At 45.6% G+C, this 26727-nt stretch overlaps 1 protein-coding gene across 16 annotated transcripts in view; it reads left to right on the forward strand.

The window, feature by feature from the left end:
* The window catches only part of PKNOX2 (PBX/knotted 1 homeobox 2), a 485162-nt gene that overhangs the window by 81617 nt on the left and 376818 nt on the right, over positions 1-26727 (forward strand). For 2 of the 16 annotated variants that reach the window (XM_073584915.1, XM_073584937.1), the window contains exon 1: positions 3816-3835. The exons of 8 other annotated variants lie outside the window; for them this stretch is intronic. The gene's annotated coding sequence lies outside the window, so the exon portion shown is untranslated. Of the gene's footprint in view, positions 1-3815; positions 3836-3900; positions 3973-17109; positions 17132-26727 lie in introns of those variants that run through there. 6 more of the 16 variants (XM_073584909.1, XM_073584935.1, XM_073584925.1 and 3 more) reach the window with 6 other exon arrangements.

Here is a 26727-nt window from a genome sequence, read left to right on the forward strand (position 1 = left end):
AGATGTCTCTTTTGGATTTCTACTGTATAGACATACGGCTCTGGCAAAAATTAAGAGACCACTGCACAGTTTTATAAAAATCAGCTTCTCTACATGTCTGATGTAGAGAAGCTGATGTCCATTCCAGTGTCAGTTGAATTCCAACCAGAGTACACCTCATTCTACTTAATATGCTTCTGATTAGGTGATCACCTGAACCAAATCTTGTTTAACGTAGGAAAGTATAAAAAAAACCTGCTGTGGTGTTCACAATCCTCATGCAGTAGGACAAGCTGGATGGCAAAACCTGTGCTAGTAATAACCCAAATGTAATAGGAATGAAAAAATAACTTTTAACCATGCCAAAGGAGTTGAAAAGAAAAGTCTTGAGGGAGGAAAAGAAGGGCTCAATTCTGGCTTTACTATCAGAGGGATACAGAGAACGTCATGTTGCCTCCATCCTTAAAATTTCTAAGACGGCAGTCCATTACAACAATGTCAAGCAGCAGACATTGGGGACAGCAATGACCGACATCTTATTCGAATGTCACTCAGCAACTGCAGGATGACATCATGTGACCTACAAAAGGAATGGCAAATGGCAGCTGGGGTGAAGTGCACGGCAAGAACAGTTCGTAACAGGCTCCTAGAGGCAGGGCTCAAGTCATGTAAAGCTAGAAAAAAGCCTATCATCAATGAGAAGCAAAGGAGAGCCAGGCTGAAGCTTGCCAGACCATAAGGATTGGACCATAGAGGACTGGAGTAAGGTAATCTTCTGTGATGAGTCTAATTTTCAGGTTGGCCCAACACCTGGTCGTCTAATGGTTAGACAAAGACCTGGAGAGGTGTACAAGCCAGTGTCTTGCACCCACTGTGAAATTTGGTGGAGGATCGGTGATGATCTGGGGATGCTTCAGCAAGGCTGGAATTGGGCAGGTTAATTTTTGCGAAGGATGTATGAATCAAGCCACATACAAGGTTATCCTGGAAAAACAGTTGATTCCTTCTGCTCAGGAAAAGTTCCCCAACTCTGAGGACTGCTTTTTTTTCAGCAGGACAATGCGCCATGCCACACAGCTACGTCAATCAATGTGTGGATGAAGGACCACCACATCAAATCTCTGTCATGGCCAGCCCAATCTCCAGACCTGAACCCCATTAAAAACCTCTGGAATGTAATCAAGAGGAACATGGATAGTCACAAGCCATCAAAGAACTGCTTACATTTTTGTACCAGGAATAGCGTACGGTCACCCAAAAGCAGTGTGAAAGACTGGTGGAAAGCATGCCAAGATGCATGAAAGCTGTGATTAAAAATCATAGCTATTCCACAAAATATTGATTTCTGAACTCTTCCCGAGTTAAAACATTAGTATTGTTGTTTCTAAACGATTATGAACTTGTTTTCTTAGCATTATTTGAGGTCTGCTTCCACTGCATTTTTTTATTATTTTGATAATTTCTCATTTTCTGAAAATAAACACAAAATTTAGTGCTTGGAAATGTTGTCAGTTGTTTATAGAATAAAAGAGCAATTTACATTTTACTCAAAAATATACCTATAAACAGAAAAATCAGACAAACTGAAAATTTTGCAGTGGTCTCTTAATTTTTGCCAGAGCTGTATGGTACACGACACACAAACTGTGTGAATTGACCCCAATGTATCCAGTGTCCATTACATTATGTGCATGAACTTTACAGTAGCTCCCATACCGTACAGACTTACCTTAGAGTATGTTTCCTTCCTCCTCTCTCAGATGCCGATAATACTAGTGATCCTCGAAATGACAGGTTCTGGACACAGTAAATTTAGAAACAAATAACATAAAAGTCAAACACATAAGTTCCACACCTTGCGCAAAATATTAATCAGAACACAAATGTTTAACCATTGCAATACAGCAATAAATTATCTTTCACACTTTGTTAATCATGGCTGCCTCTCTAAATCGAAGGTCAGTTTCACACATTCAATATTTCCAGTCTAAGTACAGATAGAGATAACCGGACCAACAAAAGTCTCCTGAACCGAAAGCCAACAGTCTCATTCATGCCGGCTCGGATCAGGGGACCTGTGGCTGGTCCTGGCATCGCGGTCTGTACTTGGACTGTGAACGTCAGATCCTCATAAACTTCTATAACTCACACTTGTAAGTTTGGGACCTTTTTGTTTCACCAAAATACTGGGAGCAAAATGTAGCTGTAGGTTTAATTTAAAAATTCTCATCCATGAAGGGCTCATGTCCGATTGCATCGCAAGTGGGAAAGTGCAATCCAATAAAAAATCAGATAGCAGTAGCACCCACCCCAATGTTTCTCTATGGTGTGGCTCACATCTGCCATTATTCTCTCATGCAGGTTCGGGCAGCATGCTGCGAATGCACCCTAGAGTCAGATCACATGCACCCATATAACTCTGCGGGTGAGGGTGAAACATCACACTGAATTCTGATATCACCTGAGTGCAGTGCGATCACCGCCAGCAGCAGAAGAGATGGAGAAATTACTGTCTCTGTCTCCTCCGCAGCTGTGCTCCGATCCTCTCTTGCCATACGCTAATGGGATCCCGGCCAAGTAAGGCCAGACGCAAAAGAAAGTGTTATCCCCAAAACGGTGAAAAATGCGCAGCAATGACCACATGTGCTGTATGTCTGAGGGGGTCTCTAGCCCTATAAGGGTCTGTATCTCTGTAGGGGTCTCTAAGGGTCTGTATCTCTGGGGGAGGTCTCTAGCCCTATAAGGGTCGGTATCTCTGTAGGGGTCTCTAGCCCTATAAGGGTCTGTATCTCTGTAGGGGTCTCTAAGGGTCTGTATCTCTGTGGGGGTCTCTAGCCCTATAAGGGTCTGTATCTCTGAGGGGGTCTCTAGCCCTATAAGGGTCTGTGTCTCTAGGGGTCTCTAAAGGGCCCTTTACACATAGCGATATCGCTAAAGCGTCAGCGATTTTTGACGCAGCAGCGATATCACTGGCGATATTGCTACATGTGATACTCCCCTCCGACCGGCTCCCTCGCTGGTTATCGGTGATCGGCCTGGTCCATTTCTCGTTGTCGGCTTCCTGCTGGCGCCGACTAGCGAGCCATGGACGGAGGCAGAAGACGGTCACCCTCGCCGCATCTGACAGGTGAGCCCGACCGCTGCTGCATCGCTAGTGAGATCTGCCTGTTTGGCAGCTCACTAGCGACCATTTAGCGACGCACCAGCGATCCTGACCGGGTCATATCGTGGTCAGGATCGCTGGTGCATCTCTAAATGTAACGGGACCTTAAGGGTCTGTATCTCTGGGGGGTCTCTAGCCCTATAAGGGTCTGTATCTCTGGGGGGTCTCTAGCCCTATAAGGGTCTGTATCTCTGGGGGGTCTCTAGCCCTATAAGGGTCTGTATCTCTGGGGGGTCTCTAGCCCTATAAGGGTCTGTATCTCTGTGGAGGTCTATCCATATAAGGGTCTGACAGTACCTCTGTGGGGTCTCTAGCTCTATAAGGGTCTGTATCTCTGTGGTGGTCTGTATCTCTGTAACCAATTATGGCTCTGTATCTCAGGTCTGGACTCTGTATCTATGTAGGGGTCTAGTTTGGGGAGGTAATTTGGTGGTACTGCTGGTAATCACTGCACACCCGAATCCTGTGTTATGGGCAGCAGCCTCCTCACACGCTGTGTCCTCCATCATTACTGACAGCAGTGAGGATCGAGTGAAAAAGATGTATCTCGTCCTGACTTCACCAGCAGCAAATCATCGGGAGATGAGCCCGCCTGTTTTGTCTCCATAGCAACCGCAGAAAGCAAGAGTCCTGTAGATACTCAAAGTGCAGAACACACGCACGTGACTGAAACCACCAATCAGCAAGTAGCAGGTAGGTGGAGGCTCGAGTCCTCAAACTCTGTACAGGCCTCAGGCTGAACATACTGGGAAAGGGGGTCGATGGCTCCTCACCTGGAGCTGCTGAGGACACGCAAACCTCCACGTCTGAGGGCAGAGCTGAGACGGAGGGCAAGTGAGACTTCCATATCAAAACCAGAGTGGCCCCAGTCAGACTTCCAGAATATTATCTGGGGAACTCCACTATCATAACTACTTGTGTATAATCCGACACCGCTCATTTTTGTTTAATTATCCCAATCTTTTTTTTTTTCGTCCATGTTGTCGTATGAGGGTCTGTGTTTTTTTTTTTTTTTTGCTGGACGAGTGGATCGCCCGCCAGGGCAGCGGGGTAACTCGGTACCGGGCCGGTATCTCCGAGGGATGTGTCACGGTGGCGGTGACCCGGTCCGTGGCCCTGGGCGTCCATGCAAAAAGGGTGAGTCGTGGCTGAATAAAGTTTATAGGTGGATGATACGTGACGCCACCTGTGGTGCTCGGCAATGAAGGGGTTAAGCCGACGCTGCAGGCAGATCCTCTGGGACAGATGGTATAAGGCAGCAAGATGTAAGAGCTCCCCACAGGTAGAGCTGTAGTCCCAGAGCCGTAGTAATAGGTGTTTAGGAAGAGGGTGCAGTGTTAGGCACAGAGATGTAGCAGTGCTAAAGGGGTTGCCAGAAGAAGGCAATGACACAACAGGGTGCAGTTTCTTTTACCTTTACTTTGCTTTGTAAGTGCAGTCCAGGATCCAAATTACAGATGGAACTGGAGTTGATCAGCCTGGAAGCAACTTAGGAATCTCTCTATGCAGATGGGTTGTGTAGTCTCCTTTCTAGCGCTTATCTGAGGTACTTGCAGTTCTGAGTTACACTGAAGTTCCTATTGCTTGCTCTCTTTTAGAACTCCCCTCGTATGACAGGCAGCTGTAGCCTCCTCTTTCTGGCTCACACATGTTACTGCTGTAACTCCGAGTCTTAGTTGGGAACAGAGCATTTGCAGCTTCTCGTTCCTCTGGTTTCTGCTGCAGGACCATCAGCATCCCTACAACGTCGCATAACAGACTCCGGACCTTGTGCTACAGCTAGAAGTGAGCCTGAATTCTGCTCAATCCTCCAGCTCCTCTCTCCCACATCCACACACTTCACCTTCTCCACACAAACTCCTCCAACTTCACTTTCCTGGCCCCAGAGAGCAGCTCCTCAGCAGTTTGGTTCAGAGCTCCCTCTGCTGGCCTGGAGTGGGAACTGTGCTGTATGCTAGATTTACCTGATAGACCCTTCATTGCTTCCAAGCATGACATCACACTCCCTAGGAGGAAGCTAATGCCACTGTGGCGACCATACTCCTGGGGGCTCCACATTCCCCCCTAGTGCAATTCAGTACTCCCGGTCTGAAGAAAACATGCAAATATATTAAGCAAATGAACAATTGTAACTGTTCCAAGATTTCAAAAATGAAAAATTACAAAAACCAAAGCTCAAAAATAGTCCTTGTGATGATTAGTCCATGCGTCAATGTCCATGGTCCATTTCCTGAGCAGTTGGTAACTTATATACAAGGATTGTTTTGGCCACACACAGTACTGTGGCCCAATTGTCCATTAAAAACAACCTGAGATTGCTCAAAAGATTCTTACAGAGTCTCTGTAGGCACATAAGCTTGAAAATTTGCATATTTACATTTTACCATTTACATAATTTATTTATATACGAAACCTTATGGGTGGTATACCTTGGGTACTACGGACAGACCTACGTAGCACTGATGTTGTTGGGGACCTTACTGGATGCCTCGTGTTAACTACTACTGGTGTAGTGCGTGTTGTACTGGCTACACTACTGGTGGTTCTGCGTTTCACAGGGATGCTAGATTTCCTAGAACCACTTCTACTCACCATAGGCATGACAGATTCACCACTGGCAGGGCGAGGATTCTCTTGCTCCACTACTGGTGTGGCATCCACTACCTGTACTTGCTGGTTTTCAGGGTGGTCTTGAGTCACTTCTTGCACTACCAGTTGGGGAAATGTCAAAACTGGCACCACTATGTCCTGATTCGCTCTAGTCCAATTTGCAGGGAATTCTCAGAGTACAGTGTTGACCTTTTCTTCTTCCTCTATGGGCTGAAGGTTGTTTTGCTCTTCCATCCTGTCCTTTAGTTGGTCAGGGCACAGTGTCAGATGATCCCTCGACACTGCTGATGAGGTTTCTCCTCCATCCTTACTGATAAGGCACACTTGATGGTAGGACGGTGCAGGGTTCAGCTTCCCATTGGTCATCCAATTTATGCATCCTCCTTTTCCTCTTTAGGACTTGTTCTCCTGGTGACAAGGGAACTGCAGGTGCATGGTGATTGTAGTTATTTTCCTGCTTTTGTCTTGCCTGCGCTAGACTCTTTTCCACGCACTCTTGCACTTTACGGTACTGCTGCTGCCGTTCTGTATCCCAGTCAGCATCTGGTGATGTCACCTCAGGTGTAAGGACTCCCATGTCCAAATCAATAGGCAGCTTGCCAGGCCTCGCTCTCATTAGGTAGGCTGGAGTGCAGTTGGTGGAATTCACAGGAATGTGATTGTAGAGGTCTACCAGATCTGGCAACTTCTCTGGCCACAGATTCCTCTCTTCCAAAGGCAAGGTCTTCAGTAGATCGATCACCACTTGATTCATCTTTTCCCACAAGCCATTGGTCTGTGGATGGTATGATGTTGTCCTGATCTTCTTGCAACTGTACAAGTTACAGAATTCCTGGAACACTTCTGCCTCAAAGGCTGGACCTTGATCGCTAAGCACTCGCTCGGGATATCCGTGTGGTCGACAAAAGTGCTGTTGGAATGCTTTGGCTGCTGTCCTGGCTGTTTAATCCTTGACAGGCACGACTACCAGGAATCTCGAGTAGTGGTCAACGATGGTAAGAGCATAAACGTAGCCTGAACGGCTTGGAACCAGCTTCACATGGTCCAGGGCTACCAACTCGAGTGGCTGTTTAGTTATTATTGGCTGCAAAGGAGCTCACTGGCTGTTACGGTCCTTCCTGCGCAGGTTACAATGTCCACACTCCCGGCACCAATTTTCAATGGCCTTCCTCATACCAGCCCAGTAGAATCTCTCCCGGAGCAAGGCCTCCAGCTTCTTCCATCCAAAGTGTCCAGCTCCATTGTGGTATGCTTCCAAGACCATTGATGCCTCCCTCTTTGGGACTACCACCTGCCAAACCAACTCATGAGTGCGGGCGTTGATACTCCTCCGACACAGCTTTCCCTCATAGACTAACAGCCTGCCTCTTTCCTTCCACAACTGCTGGGTTTCTTCAGGAGCATCTGGATCTGGGCATGAGTCAGCTTGTGACAGTAGCTCCTTTACCAGGCGGACTGCGGGGTCGCTATCCTGTGTTTCTGCCCAGTCATGATGAGGCAATGGATTTAGGGTGGCGTCTTTCATGATAGACCGTCTGTTTCTCACTCCTTGGGCACGTTGGGCCGCATTTGGCCGGTGGAAGGCAGGTAACTCTATTTCTTCGAGTGCCTCAGGGTCTTCTCCCCCATCTGGCAGATTGGGCATCCTGGACAGTGCATCAGCATTGGCATTCTTGTGCCCCGCTTGGTACTTGATGGTAAATTCATAGACTGCCGGGCCATCCATTGCTGCTCCACTGCACCTAGTTTTGCAGTTTCCATGTGAGTCATCGGGTTGTTGTCCGTGAAGATGGTAAACTTGGCTGAAGCTAGGTAATGCTTGAATAATTCAGTCACAGCCCAGACTATGGCGAGGAACTCCAGTTTGAAGGAACTGTAGTTGTCAGGGTTCCTTTCAGTGGGACGAAGCTTCCTGCTGGCGTAGGAGATCACTCTTTCTTTGCCATTCTGTACCTGTGACAGTACTGCTCCTAGTCCCACATTGCTGGCATCAGTATACAGAACAAATGGTTGGTCGCAATCTGGGTAGGCCAGAACTTCCTCTCCTGTGAGAGCCATTTTCAGTCGAGTGAAGGACCTCTCCTGTTCCTCATTCCATTCAAATGTAGGACTCTTCTTCCTGGCTTTCTTGGGCTGGCCCACCAGAAGATTTTGCAAAGGTGTGGCTATCTCAGTGAAGCTTTGATAAACCTTCGGTAGTAGCCAACCAACCCGAGGAATTGACGTACCTCATGGAGGTTGCTGGGCTTCTGCCAGTCCCAGATGACAGTGACTTTGTCAGGATCCGGTGCCACACCTTCTGCACTCACTACATGACCGAGGTACTGCACCTTGGGCTTCAGGAGGTGGCATTTGGATGGCTTCACTTTCAGGCCAAAGTTGGACAAGGCTTCAAACACGTCAGCTAGGTGCTCCAGATGGTCTTCATAAGTCTTGGAGAAAACATTGACATCATCAAGGTACAACAGAACCGTCTCGAAGTTCTTGTGTCCAAGACAGCACTCCATTAGCCATTGAAATGTCCCTGGGGCGGTGCAGAGCCCGAACGGCATATAGTTGAACTCGCAGAGACCCATTAGTGTGGTAAACGTTGTTTTCTCCTTGTCTGCCTCTGCCACGGGAACCTGCCAATACCCAGTAGTGCCATCTAAGGTGGAAAAATAGCAGTTGCAGCTAATGACTCTTCAATTCTGGGTAATGGGTAGGCATCCTTATGTGTAATGTTGTTAATTTTTCTGTAATCAACACACATTCTCATGGTACCATCTTTCTTTTTCACAAAGACTTTTGGGGCTGCCCAGGGGCTACAACTATCTCTGATCATCCCAGCTTCCTTCATTTCCCGCAACATACTTTTGGCACATTGATATTGTGTAGGGGGTATAGGCCGGTACCTTTCTTTAACCCCTTCACCCCCAAGGGTGGTTTGCACGTTCATGACCGGGCCAATTTTTACAATTCTGACCACTGTACCTTTATAAGGTCATAACTCTCGAACGCTTCCATGGATCCCGGTGATTCTGACATTGTTTTCTCGTGACATATTGTACTTCATGTTAGTGGTAAAATTTCATTCAAATAACTTGCGTTTATTTGTGAGAAAAACGGAAATTTGGCGAAAATTTTGAAAATTTCGCAATTTTCCAACTTTGAATTTTTATGCCCTTAAATCACAGAGATAAGGCACACAAAAAACTTGATAACTAACATTTCCCACATGTTTACTTTACATCAGCACAATTTTGGAACCAAAATTTTTTTTTGTTAGGAAGTTATAAGGGTTAAAAGTTGACCAGCGATTTCTCATTTTTACAACACCATTTTATTTTTAGGACCACATCACATTTGAAGCCACTTTGAGGGGTCTATATGATAGAAAATACACAAAAGTGACACCATTCTAAAAACTGCACCCCTTAAGGTGCTCAAAACCACATTCAAGAAGTTTATTAACCCTTTAGGTGCGTCACAGGAATTTTTTTGAATATTTAAAAAAAAATGAACATCTAACTTTTTTTCATAAAAAAAATACTTCAGGTTCAATTTTTTTTATTTTACCAAGGGTAACAGGAGAAATTGAACTGCAAAAGTTATTGTGCAATTTGTCCTGAGTACGCAGATACCTGATATGTGGGGGGGAACGACTGTTTCGGCGCATGGCAGAGCTCAGAATGGAAGGAGCGCCATTTGACTTTTTCAATGCAAAATTGGCTGGAATTCAGATTGGACACCATGTCACGTTTGGAGAGTCCCTGATGTACCTAAACAGTGGAAACCCCCTACAAGTGACCCCATTTTGGAAACTAGACCCCCCAAGGAACTTATCTAGATATGTGGTGAGAACTTTGAACCCACAAGGGCTTTACAGAAGTTTATAACGTACAGCGGTACAATTAAAAAATCATATTTTTTCCACAAAAATGATCTTTTCACCCCAATTTTTATTTTCCCAAGGGTAACAGGACCCTAAAAGTTATTGTGCAATTTGTCCTGAGTACGCTGATACCCCACATGTGGGGGTAAACCACTATTTGGGCGCATGGCAGAGCTCGGAAGGGAAGCAGCGCCATTTGACGTTTTTGGCTGGAATTGAGATCGGACACCATGTCGCGTTTGGAAAACCCCTGATGTACCAAAACAGTGGAAACCCCCCACAAATGACACCATTTTGGAAACTAGACCCCCTAAGGAACTTATCTAGATGTGTGGTGAGAACTTTGAACCCCCATGGGCTTCACAGAAGTTTATAACATAAAGCCATACAATTAAAAAATCATATTTTTTAAACAAAAATGATCTTTTCACCCTCAATTCTTATTTTTCCAAGGGTAACAGGACCCTAAAAGTTATTGTGCAATTTGTCCTGAGTACGCTGATACCCCACATGTGGGGGTAAACCACTATTTGGGCGCATGGCAGAGCTCGGAAGGGAAGCAGCGCCATTTGACGTTTTTGGCTGGAATTGAGATCGGACACCATGTCGCGTTTGGAAAACCCCTGATGTACCAAAACAGTGGAAACCCCCCACAAATGACACCATTTTGGAAACTAGACACCCTAAGGAACTTATCTAGATGTGTGGTGAGAACTTTGAACCCCCATGGGCTTCACAGAAGTTTATAACATAAAGCCATACAATTAAAAAATCATATTTTTTCCACAAAAATGATCTTTTCACCCTCAATTCTTATTTTTCCAAGGGTAACAGGACCCTAAAAGTTATTGTGCAATTTGTCCTGAGTACGCTGATACCCCACATGTGGGGGTAAACCACTATTTGGGGGCATGGCAGAGCTCGGAAGGGAAGCAGCGCCATTTGACGTTTTTGGCTGGAATTGAGATCGGACACCATGTCGCGTTTGGAAAACTCCTGATGTACCAAAACAGTGGAACCCCCCACAAATGACACCATTTTGGAAACTAGACCCCCCATGGAACTTATCTAGATGTGTGGTGAGCACTTTGACCCCCCCAGTGCTTCACAGAAGTTTACAACGCCCGGGCGTGAAAATAAAAAATTCGTATTTTTTCCACAAACATGATCTTTTAGTCACCATTTTTTTATTTTCCCAAGGGTACCAGGAGAAATTGGACCCCAAAAGTTGTTGTCCAATTTGTCCTGAGTATGCTGATACCCCATATGTGGTAGAAAACTACTGTATGGGCACACGTCGGAGCTCGGAAGGGAAGTAGTGACGTTTTGGAATGCAGACTTTGATGAAATGGTCTGCGGGTGTGATATTGCCTTTGGAGAGCCCCTAATGTACCTAAACAGTGGAAACCCCCCACAAATGACACCATTTTGTAAACTAGACCCCCCAAGGAACTTATCTAGATGTGTGGTGAGCACTTTGACCCCCCCAGTGCTTCACAGAAGTTTACAACGCCCGGGCGTGAAAATAAAAAATTCGTATTTTTTCCACAAGCATGATCTTTTAGTCACCATTTTTTTATTTTCCCAAGGGTACCAGGAGAAATTGGACCCCAAAAGTTGTTTTCCAATTTGTCCTGAGTACGCTGCTACCCCATATGTGGGAGAAAACTACTGTATGGGCACACGTCAGGGCTCGGAAGGGAAGTAGTGACGTTTTGGAATGCAGACTTTGATGGAATGGTCTGCGGGTGTCATGTTGCCTTTGGAGAGCCCCTAATGTACCTAAACAGTGGAAACCCCCCACAAATGACACCATTTTGTAAACTAGACCCCCCAAGGAACTTATCTAGATGTGTGGTGAGCACTTTGACCCCCCCAGTGCTTCACAGAAGTTTACAACGCCCGGGCGTGAAAATAAAAAATTCGTATTTTTTCCACAAACATGATCTTTTAGTCACCATTTTTTTATTTTCCCAAGGGTACCAGGAGAAATTGGACCCCAAAAGTTGTTTTCCAATTTGTCCTGAGTACGCTGCTACCCCATATGTGGGAGAAAACTACTGTATGGGCACACGTCAGGGCTCGGAAGGGAAGTAGTGACGTTTTGGAATGCAGACTTTGATGGAATGGTCTGCGGGTGTCATGTTGCCTTTGGAGAGCCCCTAATGTACCTAAACAGTGGAAACCCCCCACAAATGACACCATTTTGTAAACTAGACCCCCCAAGGAACTTATCTAGATGTGTGGTGAGCACTTTGACCCCCCCAGTGCTTCACAGAAGTTTACAACGCCCGGGCGTGAAAATAAAAAATTCGTATTTTTTCCACAAACATGATCTTTTAGTCACCATTTTTTTTATTTTCCCAAGGGTACCAGGAGAAATTGGACCCCAAAAGTTGTTTTCCAATTTGTCCTGAGTACGCTGCTACCCCATATGTGGGAGAAAACTACTGTATGGGCACACGTCAGGGCTCGGAAGGGAAGTAGTGACGTTTTGGAATGCAGACTTTGATGGAATGGTCTGCGGGTGTCATGTTGCCTTTGGAGAGCCCCTAATGTACCTAAACAGTGGAAACCCCCCACAAATGACACCATTTTGTAAACTAGACCCCCCAAGGAACTTATCTAGATGTGTGGTGAGCACTTTGACCCCCCCAGTGCTTCACAGAAGTTTACAACGCCCGGGCGTGAAAATAAAAAATTCGTATTTTTTCCACAAACATGATCTTTTAGTCACCATTTTTTTTATTTTCCCAAGGGTACCAGGAGAAATTGGACCCCAAAAGTTGTTGTCCAATTTGTCCTGAGTACGCTGACACCCCATATGTGGGAGAAAACTACTGTATGGACACACGTCGGGGCTCGGAAGGGAAGCAGTGACGTTTTGGAACGCAGACTTTGATGGAATGGTCTGCGGTTGTCATGTGCGTTTGGAGAGCCCCTGATGTACCTAAACTATTGAAACTCCCCACAAGTGACCCCATTTTGGACACTAGACCCCCCACGGAACTTATCTAGATGTGTGGTGAGCACTTTGAACCCCCAAGTGCTTCACAGAAGTTTATAACACTCGGACGTGAAAATAAAAAAATCATTTTTCTTCCACAAAAATGATATTTTTGCCCCCAATTTTTTATTTTCCTAAGGGTAACAGGAGAAATTGGACCCCAAAAATTGTTTTGCAATTTGTCCTGAGTAGGCTGATACCCTACATGAGGGGGTAAAACACTGTTTGGGCGCATAGCAGAGCTTGGAAGGGAAGGAGCACCATTTGACTTTTTCAACTCAGAATTGGCTGGAATTGAGATCAGACGCCATGTTGCATTTGGAGAGCCCCTGATGTGCCCAAACAGTGGAAACCCCCAATTCTAACTCCAACCCGAACCCCAACACGCCCCTAACCCTAGCCCTAACCCTAGCCCTAACCCTAGCCCTAACCCTAGCCCTAGCCCTAACCCTAACCCTAGCCCTAACCCTAGCCCTAACCCTACCCCAACACACCCCTAGCCCTAACCCTAGCCCTAACCCTAATGGAAAAATGGAAATAAATACATTTTTTTTATTTTATTATTTTTCCCTAACTAAAGGGGTGATAACGGGGGGTTTGATTTACTATTTATGGCGGTTTTTATGTTTGGCGGCTGTCGCACGCTAAAAGACGCTTTTTATTGTAAAAATAGTTTTTGCATCACCACATATTGAGAGCTATAATTTTTCCGTATTTTGACCCACCGAGTCATGTGAGGTCTTATTTTTTGCGGGACGAGTTGACGTTTTTATTGGTACCATTTTCGGGCACGTGAAATTTTTTGATCGCTTTTTATTCCGATTTTTGGGACGCAGAATGAACAAAAACCAGCGTTTCATGAATTTCTTTTGGGGGGGGTGCGTTTACACCGTTCCGCGTGCGGTAAAATTGATAAAGCGCTTTTATTCTTCGGGTCAGTACGGTTACAGCGATACCTCATTTAGGTCGTTTTTTTATGTTTTTGTCGGTTTTATGCAATGAAAACTATTTTATATAAAAAATAATTATTTTTGCATCGCTTTATTCTGCGAGTTATAACTTTTTTATTTTTTTGCTGATGATGCTGTGTGGCGGCTTGTTTTTTGCGGGACAAGATGACGTTTTCAGCGGTACCATGGATATTTATATGCGTCTTTTTGATCTCGCGTTATTGCACTTTTTGTTTGGCGGTATGATAATAAATCATTATTTTTTGCTTCGTTTTTTATTTTTATTTTTTAAGGGGTTCGCTAAAGGGGTTAACTAATGGGACAGTTTTATAGGGCAGGTCGTTACGGACGCGGCGATACCTAATATGTGTACATTTATTGTTTTTTTTTTTTATTATTTTAAAAAAATGAATTTATTGGGGAATATTTTTTTTTTTTTTACTAATTTATTTGGCGATTTTTTTTAATTTATTTTTACACTTTTTTTTAAATTTTTTTTTACTTTATTACATAGTCCCAGGTGGGACATCACTGTCCTGTGACAGATCGCTGATCTGTCACATCACAGATCACTGTGACAGATCAGCAATCTGTCACAGGCAGTGCACAAGGCTTCCTCATGCCTGCGCTTTGCAGGCACTGAGGAAGCCAGCTTCCCCAGGCCCCCGAAGGCCCCCGTCGCCATCTTGGATTCGGGGGCCTGGAGGATAGGAGTCCCCCGCAGCAGCGCTGCACATTGCGCTGCCGTGGGGGGCTCAGGGAAGCACGGAGGGAGCCCCCTCCCTGCCGATGCTTCCCTTTAACTCCCGGTACACCGCGATCGCGTTTGATCGCGGTGTGCAAGGGGTTAATGTGTCGGGGGCGGTCCGTGACCGCCCCTGACACATAGTGCCGGGTGTCAGCTGTGATAATCAGCTGACACCCGGCTGCGATCAGCGGCGCTCACCACGTGGGCGCCGCTGATCGCGGTAGACGTACTATCCCGTCCCCGGTCATACGGGCCCGGGTACCGTGGACGGGATAGTACGTCTCATGTCAGGAAGGGGTTAATGGGTGGATGTTCTCCAGTGGGGATATGGTGTTGAACCCTTTTTGCCGTCCCAAAGTCTAGAGGGTGTTTGCTGAATACCCGCTCATACTCCTGAGCCACTCGGTAAACCCCATTCTTTTGGTATGAAGGGGTGGAGTCAGTGCCCACATGCAGCTGCTGACACCACTCCTCCAGCTGCTTTACAGAGCCATTGTCCCCTGCCTGGTCGGATGAGCCATGGGCTCTGCTGCCTGTATTGCATTGTTACTGACAGTAAACAGCTTAGCAACTGTGGCATACTGAGGTATTGTAGCCTCCTCCTCCCCACAATTCAAGAGGCGTACAGGTACTCTCCCTTTGCGGACATCAACTACCCCTCTGGCTGTCAGGACAGTGGGCCAGCTATCAGAGTACACTGGCTCTACCAATGTTTGGTAATCTTTTCCTCTGAGGCCTATGGCTGCCCGACACCAAATTAACATTTCACATCTGGGGGGTATCGCAATGGGGAAAGCATCACTCACTCTGACGCTGTCATTTTCTCCGCCAGACAGTTCTACCTGCTGTCTTTGCATCAGGGCCTTGATCTCCTTCTGCAGGACTCATTGTTAACTGGAACCAGCAGTCTCAGCTACCTGTTGCAACAAAACAATAACCTCGGCAAGACAATTTTCAATCACATTAGTACCTAAGGTCATCAATGTCTACAACTATCAGACCTTGAGATTTTAACTCCACTCGCCCCGCTTTAATGGTAATCTCTTTGCATCCTACTTGCGGTAAAGACTGACCATTGCCGGCAACTACTGTGAGTTCATCACTTGGGCCACAGGTAAGTTCAGAGTCAGCCCAATACCGCTTGTAAAGGATATATGGCATAGTTGTCACATGAGAGCCAGTGTCCAGCAAAGCGTTCATGGGGATGCTGTCAATCACCACTGGGAGGACCGGTCGCCCTCCAACATACTTGGCTCGCCAGTTCTTTGGGCCTTGTGGTCCTACTCCTGGGGGTTGGCCCTCTGCCCCAGGGGTTGCTCATTTAAATAACAGAATCTTGTGATGTGGCCTGCCTTGTGGCAGTGACGACAGATGGGACATCCGTCCTGGTCATAGCGATCGTTGTCTCTCCCTCGGAGTGGCGGGATCCTTTTCTTCCATAGCCACGGGACATTCTCTGGACTGGAGGCCAGCTGGATCTTCTCCTTTTGAGGATACCTGAATGGACTGCACAGTTTTGGCAAGTGCAGCCATATTTTTGGTCAGCTCTTGGACCTGAAGATGCAATTCTGTAGATGGATCATTATCCAGAGTCTGTGCATCAGCCCCCACAGGTCTTGGGGGGAAAAGATGCTGCTTCTTGGTGGTATGTGATCGCTGGATACCTAGGGGGCGCTGGACGGCTGACATTTGGTTCATGCAGCACCCGGATAAGCCTGTCTTTAAAGTCTAAATAAGAGTTCTGTAGGGCTATGATGCGCAGCTGTGCTCTGTGGGTACTGGATAGGAGTCCCTCAACAAATTGCTCCTTTAACAGTCTGTCTCCATCTTTCACACTGTCTGGGTCAATCTGCTTTATGGCTCGCAGTGCCTCCTGCAGGTTAAGAGCATAGTCCCGTATACTGTCCTGCACTCTTTGCTTACACCCAAAGAATCTCATTTTTATTTCAGCTGCAGGGCGGGTGTCAAAGGTGCTTCTTGGTTTAGCCAGAATTTTTTTGTCTCTTTATAAGTGTCCTGCCAGCTCTTTACTTCTCTTTGCGCTGCACCAGTTAGCTGCCCAATAAGGATGTTCACTTTTTGGCTTTCAGGCAGAGGATACACCTCAAACAAACTGCACAGTCTCTCTTTGAATTCACTCAGGGTATATGACTCCCCTGAGTACTGCGGTAACCAGGCCACTCCCGGTATATAGGGCATGGACAGCGGCATTATGGGGACTGCTGCGGTGGGCGCTTGTTCTTGCAGTGCTCTGGATTCTGCAGTGCCATTGGAGCCGCAGCTGCGCTTGCCCTTGCAACTTGCGGCGCTGTGGGGGGTGCGGTGGCGTTCACCGCTGCATCTTCTCTTGCCTCAGACATTCTCTTCCTCCCCTAGTTAACGTTGGCCAGGCCCCGTGTTTCACTGGCTTACCGGTTGCCGCTCCGCAGGCTGGATGATCGGGGGACGCCGGGACTGCAGGCCTCAGCTCCTCACTTCCCGCCCGCTGGTCCCTTCGCATGCAGCACTTCACTTTTCACGCTCTCTTGCAGGCTTCACCCACGACGGCACGCCCCTTTGGCTTCCCGCACACGCCAAGTGGCGGGGTAATGGCGGCAAATGCACAATAAGTCTATGGCACACAATACAGTCTCCGGCACACATGACCCGGTGGCATCGGACTTCATAAATCCTGTTCATGACACCAAAATGGATTGCCCTCCAGGGCAGTGGGGTTACTCGGTACCGGGCCAGTGTCTCAGAGGGATGTGTTACGGTGGCGGTGACCCGGTCCGTGGCCCTGGGCGTCCATGCAAAAAGGGTGAAACGTGGCTGAATAAAGTTTATAGGTGGATGATATGTGATGCCACCTGTGGTGCTCGGCAATGAAGGGGTTAAGCCAACGCTGCAGGCAGATCCTCTGGGACAGATGGTATAAGGCAGCAAGATGTAAGAGCTCCCCACAGGTAGAGCTGTAGTCCCAGGGCCGTAGTAATAGGTGTTGAGGAAGAGGGTGCAGTGTTAGGCACAGAGATGTAGCAGTGCTGAAGGGGTTGCCGGAAGAAGGCAATTACACAACAGGGTGCAGTTTCCTTTACCTTTACTTTGCTTTGTAAGTGCAGACCAGGATCCAGATTACAGATGGAACAGGAGTTGATCAGCCTGGAAGCAACTTAGGAATCTCTCTATGCAGATGGGTTGTGTAGTCTCCTTTCTAGCGCTTATCTGAGGTACTTGCAGTTCTGAGTTACACTGAAGTTCCTCTTGCTTGCTCTCTTTTAGAACTCCCCTCGTATGGCAGGCAGCCATAGCCTCCTCTTTCTGGCTCACACACGTTACTGCTGTGCCTCCGAATCTTAGTTGGGAACAGAGCATTTACAGCTTCTCTTTCCTCCGGTTTCTGCAGTTGTTTTTTTTTCTTTTCTGTTTTTTTTAATTTTTAATTTATGGTGTCTTAATACATCTCCATAAAAAATAGAATGTGCATTTTTTTAGATGAGGGAAAGAGAATGATGCCATCTTTTTTTTTTTTATCACCACATGGTGCTTGAACTTTTGATCATATTGCAGTATATAAGTAAGGCTGTGTTCACACGTTCAGGATTTTTCGCTTTTTTTCCCGCGTTTTTGCCGCATTTTTCTGTGGCAAAAACACTTAAAAAATGCATACATTAAGCATCCTATTAATAGAATGAAATCCGCAATTTTTGTGCCCATGATGCGTTTTTTTTCCGCAAAAAAACGAATTGCAGAAAAAAACGCAGCATGTTCATTAATTTTGCAGAAAATATGCGGATTTTATTGAATCAGGAAGCGCCGGAAAAAAACACGAAAAATCTGCAAAAGAAACGCGACTAAAAATGCGGATTTCCTGGGAGGGAGTCAGGTTTTTCTCAGGAAATTTCTGCATACGTGGGCACATAGCCTAAAGGTGCTCATATGTATGGGCTTAAGAGGAGCACCAAGATGGCGGCAACTGGAGGCCTTCATCAGGCTCCGGCTGCAATCCTAACCTCTCTGTCTCCTGCGGTCACGTCAGACACCTGACTACTATAAGCAGATGAGAGCTCCTGCCCGATGGTCCCCAGACATGTGGTGCACAAGATCCAGACAGAGAGTTTTCCCTGGGTGAAATAATCTCTTTTTAGGACCAAGCTATTTTTTTTCTCCACTTTTTCAGAAACATAGATGTTTTTTTTCCAGTCAATATATCTGCGTGATGGCTTGTTTTATTGTGGAACGAAGTGTGTTTTTCAGTGGCTCCATTTTGGGATTCATACAAATTGGTTAAGGCTATGTGCACACGTAGCGTTTTAAAACGCTCACTAAAAACCGGACTCCTTCCCAGAAATCGCGCGTTTTTTTCCGCGCGATTTCACCGCGATTATGATCGGGATTTTGCCGCGATTTTCGCGTGCGATATTCAAGCACTTTCCAAGCGATTTGAAGCATCGCTTGGAAAGTGATTGACAGGTTGGTCACACTCGTCAAACATAGTGTTTGACAAGTGTGACCAGGTTTTTACTATTGAGGCTGCCTATGCGGCATCAATAGTAAAAGATAGGATGTTAAAATGCTAAAAAAAAATTAAAAATCGGGGTATATTTACCTTCCTGCGTCCCGCGCTGCATTCCCGGGCCACAGCGTTCCCAGTAATGCCTTGCGAGACCTGTGATGACGTAGTCTCGCGTTGCTATAGCGATCTCGCGAGACCACGTCATTACAGGACCTTGCCGCAAGGCATTACTGGGAACGCTAGGCCGGGAATGCAGCGCGGGACACCGGAAGGTAAATATACCCCGATTTTTTATTTTTTATTTTTTTTACAGGGGTATGGTACCCAGGGCCTGGAGGACAGTCTCCTCTCCTCCACACCGTGGGTACCAACCGCACATGAGACGCTTAACTTCCCGCATGGTGGGCATAGCCACATGCGGGAAGTAAGCGATTCTCATGCATTCCTATGGATGGGGAATCGCGGCAATTCTTTGCGATTCCGCACAAAAGAATGAGCATGCTGCGATTTTTTCCGCGATGCGATTCCGCCGCGGAAAAAAGCGCAGCATTAGCACAGCATGTGCGGAATACCATAGGAATGCATGGGGGGCGTTCTGTACACGATTTTTAAGCGTTTTCGCGCCGAAAATCGCGGCAAAAACGCTTAAAAGTCGCTACGTGTGCACACAGCCTAAAGTTGTCTTTAAAAAGAAAAAAAAAAAGGTTTTCTTTATTTATAGAATAAGTTATAAGTTACTGGCAACCCCTAACAGTCCCTAAAATGGTGGTCCAGAGAACAGGGCTCTGCAGCACCGTTTTAAACAGAGCGGAGGCTGTGCATGCACATGCCCACACTTTATTGAAGATAGGAGTCAAGAGCCCTTGGGATTGCAGGGGTCCTAGCATTCAGACCACCAGCGATCACCCCGCTATCATATGAATAGGAGATAACCATTATAAAGAGAATAAGTCATGTCCAAAAACACCACTTACCTGCAGATGTGGGGTTAATAGCATTAAAATTGCAGAAAGCTTGACGAAAATAAACTTTTTTTTTGCTGGTAGCTGCAGACTTACAGTCAAATGGTTAGTGTAGCTGCCCCGGCTGCGTCTCTATGCCTGAAGGCTGGCCGGCGGCAAATCATGGGAGCAATAAAGTTTATTTCTTCCCACTAGCCGGCCTTTCATTAAGGTGGTCAGACTGGATAGTAACGACCCACATCTGCATGTAGATAGTGATTACATGACCGTTTCCCTTTAAGAAACTCTGGGCATGTAATATTGCTAAAGTTAACTTTTTTTTTGTGCTTAGGTGGGAATATGGCGATACCAAATACATATTCCCACCTAAGCACAAAAAAAAAGTTAACTTTAGCAATATTACATGCCCAGAGTTTCTTAAAGGGAAACGGTCATGTAATCACTATCTACATGCAGATGTGGGTCGTTACTATCCAGTCTGACCACCTTAATGAAATCACAACTTCCACTTCCCTGACTAAAAACATCATAGAAAAGTTTGCAGGACTCGTCAGAAGTTTCACCTTTTGTGATTCAGAAATCATTGTAATGTTGGGGGAACAAGCGGTTGCAGTTTAGTATCTGTAATTTACCTCCATGCGTTGTAACTTTTCAGCCCATTCTAATTAATTCCCGTAACAGCTGCAAGATTTTCATTATTCCTTGTAATGGATTCTGAGATATAAATTGGTCACTTAGTTTTGTCTATTAGATGTAAACTGTCTCTGTCCTAAAATCTAAATACTCTTTTGAGACAAAGGATATAAAAGACCATATTGAGAGCGGAGCCATTCCTTGCGCATATACAGCTATTACAACCAATTAAGCATTTACTTTATCTAATAATACCATTCTGCCTGGCAGGGGCAATTTCCATTTTTCTATGTCTTTTTCTTCTTTTTTTTTGTTGGATTGTTGTACTTGCAACAAAACTAATATTGTGGGGTGTGTATATTAGCTTGTGCATCCTCCATATCACTTCTTTTGCTTCTTGAGACATCAGATATCAATGGTTGTTTACTACTATAATAACTTTACTCAAGGACCCCTTTACACGTCCTGAATATTTCCAGTACTAGAAAAAACAGTCCCGGTGTTTTCCGTGTGTCATCCTTGTACACCATCCGTGTGACACTTACTGGAATAGAATGCAGAATAGAAATGACAAGATGTATAGGTGTTAAAGATGTGCAAAGATATAAACAGAGGAGATGTATAATTAGTGCATGTGCACTAATAAATGACAAAAAGCGAAAACAAACTATGTGGGGTTCCCCCATTTTTGTTAACCAGCAAAGGTAAAGCAGACAGCTGCTGGCTTATATTATCAGGCTGGGAAGGCCCGTGGATATTGGGATCCTTCCAGCCTAAAAATACCAGACAGCAGTCGCCCCAGAATTGGCACATCACACAAGATTAGCAAAATCACCTGTTTGCCAGAAGCAAGATCTGGGATTTTCTATCTTGAGACATTTTGCCATTTATGTAGAACTTGTGCTTTGCTCAGAAAACTTGTCACTTGGTTAGTAGACAGGCAGTCGTACATCTGTCAGTTGCTGTAATCAGTTTCTTCAATTGCATAAAGATTTGAGCATTTTTGGAGATCTTCAGGGTATGTTCACACTGGATTACTTTCTACCAGTTTTAGAGCCTTCAGGAAAAAAAAGCACTAAAAAAATCAAAAGAATGATCCTAGTAATTTTGTATAATTGCAAGCGTTTAAAAATATACTTTACAGTAGGAATGAATGGAAGTTTTTAACTGCCGGTAAAAAAAAACATTAAGGCTGTGTGCCCACAGTAGTGTTTTTGAACCGTTTTTGAAGCGTTTTTAGGAGTCAAACCGCTTCAAAAATGCTTAGCTTCCCAATCGTTTTAATGCTTTTTGGCCTTTTTGTGCCAATGGATGCGTTTTTTACCGCTAAGGAAACGCTTAGCGGCTAAAAACGCAGCATGTTCATTAATTTTGCGGCGTAGTCCGCGTTTTTATCTATTTCCTATGGTCCAGAAGACGAGCGGAAAAAAACACATCAAAAACGCATGTTTTTTAGCAAAACGCGCGTTTTTGGGAAGGAGTCCGGTTTTGTGTCAGGTTTAAAACGCTACTGTGGGCACATAGCCTAAGGGTATGTGCACCTGTATGTTTTGTTTTAGTTTTTGAATTGGAAATTATATGAGGAAAATCTCCCTATTTTGGAAGTTTTTGATTTCCTCAAGTGTTTTAGAAGAGGTGCACCTATTAGGTAAATTAGGTTACTTGCGTTTTTGAGTCTGCGGTTTTTGCGTCTTTTTGGTATGTCCTGTTTAAATAAAGCTGCTTTGTATGTGATACTTGCAGGTATTCAGCTTTGTCAAAACTTTATTGATAGTCATGTGTGGATTATGTTTGTTTTTGGGAGTTTTTGCCTGCAGATTTTCTGCTTTTAATGCAATTTTATGGGTGAAAATCCACACCTAAAACTCATCATACTTGCCATAGAGATTGACATGCTACAGATTTCAAACTTTCACCGCAGATCAGTTTTGCTGCATAAAAAAGCACAAGATGGCCCCCTTGACGAAGCCCATGTGAAACGCGGGTTTTGGCTGCATACACCATGTCCCCAAGTGGTGATTATGGGTAAGAGCAGCTCCTAGCATGGTTCGGGTTTATTTTGTTCCCTTAAAGCGATATACACCTTTTTTCTACTTTTGGTATATGATTCTCTAGTGGTGACTCATTTTGTTCTACATTCTTATTTGATTTACTACTTTCTTACATTACCTTTACGTGTGTAGCGTGAGACGGTGGGTGTTTTCGTCTCTATTGAGTCTAGTACCTATATGGGAACATTTATTGACTATATGCACTTTTAATTATTCTGCTGCTACATCCTGCTCTTTTTCTCCCACTATCTATAATAATAAATGCCCTAAGCAACTTCCGGTTGTAACAACTTCCGTCCAGTTGTAACCGGTGACGTCACCGCACACCTCTTTCCATGTTAACCCTCAACATACACACTCCACTCACCTTTCACCATCTCCACTCACGTCCACTCACTCTTTCACTCCACATACGACCCTTTCTCTCACTGCGTCTCTCATACTCACGCCGTCATCGCCGCTGATCCACGACCCCCGACATCTTCCGCCGGCGCCATCCTGGATCCAGACGTCCTCCACGCCGGCGACATGTTCTTGCGGCGACGCCATTTTGGATCGGCGAAATCCCGCGATAGTCAAGATGGCGTCGCCGCAAGAACATGTCGCCGGCGAGGACGACGTTGGGATCCAAAATGGCGTCGGCGAAAACTCGCGAGATTTCGCCGACGCCATTTTGGATCCCGACGTCGTCCACGCCGGCGACATGTTCTTGCGGCGACGCCATTTTGGATCGGCGAAATCCCGCGATAGTCAAGATGGCGTCGCCGCAAGAACATGTCGCCGGCGAGGACGACGTCGGGATCCAAAATGGCGTCGGCGAAAACTCGCGAGATTTCGCCAACGCCATTTTGGATCCCGACGTCGTCCACGCCGGCGACGTGTTCTTCCGGCGACGCCATCTTGACTATCGCGGGATTTCACGATACTCAAGATGGCGTCGCCGCAAGAACATGTCGCCGGCGTGGACAACGTCTGGATCCAGGATGGCACCGGCGGAAGAAGATGTCGGGGATCGTGGAGCAGCGGCGATGACGGCGTGAGTATGAGAGACGGAGTGAGAGAAGGGGTCGTATGTGGAGTGAAAGAGTGAGTGGAGATGGTGAAAGGTGAGAGGAGTGTGTGTTGAGGAGTGTGTGTGTTGAGGGTTAACATGGCAAGAGGTGTGATGCTATCGCATCCTCCCGATGCGATAGCATCGGGCCATAATCTAGTACTAAATAAATAATAAATACACAGCATCAAAAACTCATTGTGGGAGATGAACTAACAAGTCATTCTCCACCAATGGTTTGGGTTAGAGAATGGTTCCCAAGAATGACAAAAGTTGTGACTTTTCTCTTCTCCCATGATCACACCATCTGAGAGAGGGGATCAACACCATCAAGGACAGGAAGCCAACTTAATAAAAGAGTGGTACCTCTCCTCCACATCAGCTAAGCTAAGGCTTTTGTTGGTTCAGGAGCAGCTTTGAATCTGATGGATTTGGACTTTGCTAAATGTTGTGGTTTTCCCATGATACCCCTGCGGACTCATCCCTTTGAGGGGTATTGATGCTACTCCTTTGGCGAAGAATAAACCCCAGTTTTGGAGCCAGGTGATAATGCGGGTCGCCCCGGACCACCAAGAAAATTGAAAATTTTTGGTGTTGCACAATTTGCATGATACTATTGTTCTGGGTTTTCCTTGGTTACAAACTCATAATCCTGTTTTGGATTGGAAATCTGTGTCTGTGGTGAGTTGGGGTTGTCAATGTGCCCTTAGTGACACTCCTATTTTCTCCACCTCTCTCCAGTCTAATAATATTCCTGACTATTTGGCTGATTTTTCTGATGTATTTAGTGAGAATAAGTCTGCGTCTTTGCCTCCTCATAGGAGTTATGACTGTGCAATTGAGTTAATGCTCGGGTGTAAATTTCCCAAGGGTCGGCTTTTCAACTTATCTGTATCTGAACATGATGCTATGCGATCTTATATCAAGGAGTCGTTGGAGAAGGGTCTTATTAGACCATCTTCTTCACCTTTAGGTGCTGTTTTTTTTTTTTTTTGTGGCCAAGAAAGATGATTCATTAAGGCCATGTATTGACTATCGTTCCCTTAACAAAATCGCTGTTAAATATCAGTACCCGTTACCCCTGATTTCTGATTTATTTTCCAGAATTAAAAGTGCCTGTTGGTTTACCAAGCTTGACCTCGGGGGGGGGGGGGGGGCGTATAATCTTATTCGTATCAAGCACAGGGATGAATGGAAGACGGCGTTTAATACACCGGAAGGACATTTTGAGTACCTGGTGATGCCTTTTGGGCTCACTAATGCCCCTTCTGTTTTCCAATCTTTTATGAACGTTATTTTCCGGGACTTTGTGGATAAGTTTTTGATCATTTATCTGGACGATGTTTTGTTCCAGTGACTGGGATTCTCATGTGGAACATGTCCGGACTGTGTTCTGGATTTTGAGGGAAAATTCTCTGTATGTTAAGGGATCGAAGTGCCTCTTTGGTGTACAGAGGACTTCATTTTTGGGATTCATTTTGTCCCCGTCTGCTATTGAAATGGACCCAGCCAAGATACAGGCCATTTATGATTGGGTTCAGCCCACTTCTTTGAAGGCTCTCCAGACGTTTTTGGGTTTTGCTAATTTCTACCGTAGATTCATAAGTAATTTTTCTGGTATTGTTAAACCACTGACCGATTTGACCAAAAAGGGCGCTGATGTGGTGAATTGGTCTCCAGAGGCAGTTTCGGTATTTCAGGAGCTTAAGCGGAGATTCACTTCGGCTCCGGTTCTACGGCAACCTGATATCTCACTCCCATTTCAGGTGGAAGTAGATGCTTCTGAGATTGGTGCAGGAGCCTTTTTGTCCCAAGAGATCCAGTGACTTGTAAGATGAATCTCTGTGCCTTCTTTTCTCAAAAATTCTCCCCATCTGAACATAACTATGACGTGGGGAATCGGGAATTGTTGGCCATGAAATGGGCATTTGAAGAGTGGAGACATTGGTTGGAGGTAGCTAGACATCAAGTTGTGGTCCTCACCGACAACAAGAATTTGATTTATCTTGAATCAGCCAAACGCTTGAATCCTAGACAGGCTAGGTGGGCCTTTTATATAAGCGTTTGAATTTTGTAGTCACTTTTCTTCCGGGCACTAAGTATGTTAAGGCAGACGCCCTTTCTCGGAGTTTCTTTGCGGATTCTCTTGATGTGACCGAGTCTACTACCATTCTAAATGAGGGTGTAGTTCTTTCCGCCATCTCACCCGATTTGAGACGTGCCCTGGAGGAGTTTCAGGAGGACGAACCTGAACGTTGCCCTATGGGAAAATTGTATGTCCCTGACCAGTGGAGGAAAAGAGTAATGTCTGAAATTCATTACTCCGCGTTGGCTGGTCATCGAGGTATTTTTGGTACCAGAGATTTGGTGAGTCGGTCTTTTTGGTGGCCTGCCTTATCTCGTGATGTCAGGAATTTTGTGCAGTCCTGTGGGACTTGTTCTCGGTCCAAGCCCTGTTCTCGTTCTAGTGGGTTGTTGATGCCCCTGCCGGAGCCCAGGAGGCCATGGACCCATATTTCAATGGATTTTATTTCTGATCTTCCTGTCTCTCAGAGGATGACTGTTATCTGGGTGATCTGTGATAGATTTTCTAAGATGGTCCATCTTGTACCACTCCCAAAGTTGCCATCTTCTGTGTTGGTGCCCTTGTTTTTGCAACAGGTGTTTCGGTTGCACGGGATTCCTGAGAACATTGTGTCGGACAGAGGAGTTCAGTTTGTTTCCAGATTTTGAAGAGCTTTTTGTTCCAACCTGGGAATTCAGTTATCTTTCTCCTCTGCATTTCATCCTCAGACCAATGGGCAGACTTAGAGAACAAACCAGACTTTGGAGTCCTATTTGAGATGTTTCACATCTGCTGATCAGGATGACTGGGTCTCATTTTTGCCCTTGGCCGAATTCGCGCTAAACAATAGGGCTAGTTCTGCCACTTTGATGTCGCCCTTTTTCTGTAACTTTGGGTTTCATCCTCGATTTTCTTCAGGGCAGGTGGAATCATCGGCCTGTCCAAGTGTGGATTCTGTGGTAGATAGAATGCAGAAGATTTGGGACCAAGTGGTGGATAAGTTGTTCCAATCTCAGGAAAAAGCCCAACGGTTTTCCAACCGGCGTAGGACCATTGGTATCCGGTTTAAAGTGGGTGATATGGTTTGGTTGTCTTCAAAGAATATTCCTATGAAGGTTGCGTCTCCAAAATTCAAGCCA

This window comes from Dendrobates tinctorius, unplaced genomic scaffold, assembly GCF_039654945.1.
Source record: "Dendrobates tinctorius isolate UK_male_01 unplaced genomic scaffold, ASM3965494v1 ptg000086l, whole genome shotgun sequence".
Lineage (NCBI taxonomy): Eukaryota > Metazoa > Chordata > Amphibia > Anura > Dendrobatidae > Dendrobates > Dendrobates tinctorius.